The 2,943-nt window shown below is 46.1% G+C and overlaps 1 long non-coding RNA gene across 1 annotated transcript; it reads left to right on the top strand.

The window, feature by feature from the left end:
* The first annotated feature begins 472 nt into the window (after positions 1-472).
* LOC119876772 lies at positions 473-2,304 on the top strand. The gene is made up of 3 exons (XR_005366441.1): positions 473-807; positions 1,291-1,374; positions 1,682-2,304. It is a non-coding gene; the product is annotated as an uncharacterized LOC119876772 (long non-coding RNA).
* Positions 2,305-2,943: the final 639 nt, after the last annotated feature.

Raw genomic sequence — 2,943 nt, 5'->3', positions numbered from 1 at the left:
AACGATGACATGAATAGCAGGCACTCTTGAGTGTATGCTTTGAATTCAGGAGGGATGAGGCCTTTTGAGGCTGGGGGGATTGGAGACAAGTTCACAACTAAAGTGGCATCTGTTCTCCCATTCTAGGAGTTACGGCTCACGGTCCACAGACTTAAGCAATTCACCCAAAGCAGAAGCAAAACAGGCTTTTGTGGGGAAAGTGGAAAGTGGCTGGTAGGTGTTCTTCATACCACAGATATGCTGGGAGTCCTCCTGGAGTGGCAGCTGGTAGGGAACAGTGGTTTGTCAAAGTGATTAGCAAAGTTGCTTACAAGCCAAGACTGTGAGTCATCCTCATTGGAGCCTGGTGTCCCAGAAAAGACTGAATCATGTACTTCCCTTCCTTGTCACCAGAACTCTGACCTCCCTTTGGAGGATTTTCTGAGGACATCTGACACCAGGACCCATTGAGGTGTGAAGGGACAGTCTGGACTCGTAAGTTTGGAATGTTGAAGCCTGAACTTGCTCTGGGGTAGAAAGTTCTGGTACTGGACAAGATAATCTATTGAAGGAAGTGGTTGTCTTTGTTTTCTTTGTATATTACTCAGCATTTCAGCAGGTGTCCAAGTCTTCAAGCTCCCTTGCCCCAGGGCCTAGAGAAGAAGGGCAGGCCATCTCCCTTCCTGACTTTCTCCCCTTTCTCCTGGGGGATTTGAGTATATATGATTTGAGGGAAAGGAACTGAGAGTGGGTTTGAGGGGTAAAGTTTCCAGGAGTGAAAGTGCAAAGACTTTTCCCCAAGAGAAGGAACAGATGTCTGCAGTTTTTGTAAGTACAGGTTCCCCCGCTATCCAAAAGTAGGGCGTTCCCATGAAAACTTTCCAAAGCTGAAATGGGGTAAAGGGAAGAAGTATTACCGTGAATTTATAGGAAAACACTTTTGAGCATTCCTGGACCCCCAAAATAATCACTCTTAGGCTTTTCTGATACCTGAGGCCCCTCTTGCTAATGGATGCACAGAGTAAATGGAGACCAAGCACAGTTGCTCCCAGCCGCAGCCCAGAGCTCTGTATCCCCCCCTTCCCCCCCACCCCATGCTGAGATCCTCCTGGGGAAGGAGCTTGGCCAGGCCGCTCACTGCTCAGAGTGTGCGCTGCCTCTATACAGGCTCCCCTGCAACACAAACACTGAACACTATTTTTGCTTTTTGCCTTTTTGCACGAAATTTGAAAGTCCTGCTTTAGATAAAAAGGTACTAAGGGAGGTCTTTCATAAAAGCAAAATGGCCTAATATGACCTTTCGAAAAGCAGGGGATACCTGTCATGGTGCTCTGGGGTCCATCCTCCACAGAACCTCAGGAAGATGACAGGCCACCCAGAGGCACCAACTCCATGGTAAGTACAGGAAAGTCCTCCTGGATTCTGGGGACCAGGGCTCTCAGCCCTGGCAAAGAGCCACCCAACTTCAAGGACCTACGTAAGGTTGGCCTATGGGGATCTTGCTAGACATCATGTTGATAAGGGGTTGGTCCTTGCGTCTAAATCTGGCCCACCATCTGTTTTTGTGTGACCTGTTAGCTAAGAATGGTTGCCTATTATTGTCTGCGGCTGCTTTCAAGCAATAATGGTGGAGTTTAGTAGTTATGACAGAGACCCATCGGGCCCACCAAACCTGAAATATTTACTACCTGGTCCTTTGCAGAAAAAAAAGTTGCTGGCCCTCGATGACAGAGATGCCTCCTGAGTGTTTGGCTTCACATCCCAACTCCCAATCATTAACTCTTGGAGTGGCGAAGGCAGCGGGAGGTGAGAGGCGAAGAGAACCCTCTCAATCTTTGAAATTAAATTAAATCCTGCCAGCTAAAGGGAACGGGGGCTCAGTGTCATACATACCCTGATTTTATATTAAGCAAATACAGCAATGTTGCCCTTTTTTGCACATCCAGGTTTGAGTTACAGATTCATTCCTATCATGCTTCAGCTTCTAAGACTTCTGTTTGATAATTGTAGCTGTTGTTTTATCGAATCTGTTCTGGGAGTAACATCCCTGGGTCTCCCCTATCTCTGCATATCCAAAGCTTCCCATTAGGTCCCAACTTATATGTTTGACTTCCCCTCCACTCCTGGAAGTCTTACTTTGTTTTTTCAACTTACAAATCCACCTGACAAGATTTTTCAAAAACAAATTTGCTTCCAGGTATCCTGATTGGTTTCTCCTTAGACAGTTGTACCATATTTCTTAGATTAAAAAGTTAAGATTGTGTTTTTCTCCATTCTCTCAATTCCTACGGGATAATTCTTCTTTTCTTTTTCTTCTTTCTTCTTTCTTCCTTCCTTTCTTTCTTTCTTTCTTCTTTCTTTCTTTCTTTCTTTCTTTCTTTCTTTCTTTCTTTCTTTCTTTCTTTTCTCCTCCTCCTCCTCTTCCTCCTCCTCCTCTTCCTCCTCCTCTTCTTCCTCCCCTCCTCCTCCCCCTCCTCCCCTCCTCCTCCATTCCTCCTCCTCCCTCCTCCTCCTCCTCCTCCTCCTTCTTCTTCTTCTTCTTCTTCTTCTTCTTCTTCTTCTTCTTCTTCTTCTTCTTCTTCTTCTTCTTCTTCTTCTTCTTCCTCTTCTTCTTCTTTCTTCCTTTCTTAATTTTATTTATTTGAGAGAAAGAGAGACAAAGAGAGAGAGCACATGAGCAGGGAAGAGGGGCAGAGGGAGAGGGAGAAGCAGACTCCCAGATGAACAGGAAGCCTAATGTGGGCCTTGATCCCAAGACCTGGAAACCATGGCCTGAGCTGAAGACAGACACTTAACCATCTGAGCCACCCAGAACCCCTCACTACTGGGTTCTGATGCACAATCACATCATGGTAATTTGCCTACATTCCTTGTTCGTTTCCTTGAGTCCAGGGGCTGAGTCTTGGGCAGCTAAACCGGATCGGACAGGAATCAGCTTGATCCAGGTTCAAATTCTGACTCCTC

Source organism: Canis lupus, chromosome 11, assembly GCF_011100685.1.
Source record: "Canis lupus familiaris isolate Mischka breed German Shepherd chromosome 11, alternate assembly UU_Cfam_GSD_1.0, whole genome shotgun sequence".
Taxonomy (NCBI): Eukaryota; Metazoa; Chordata; class Mammalia; order Carnivora; family Canidae; genus Canis; species Canis lupus.
This window is presented reverse-complemented; position numbering and strand designations above follow the sequence as displayed.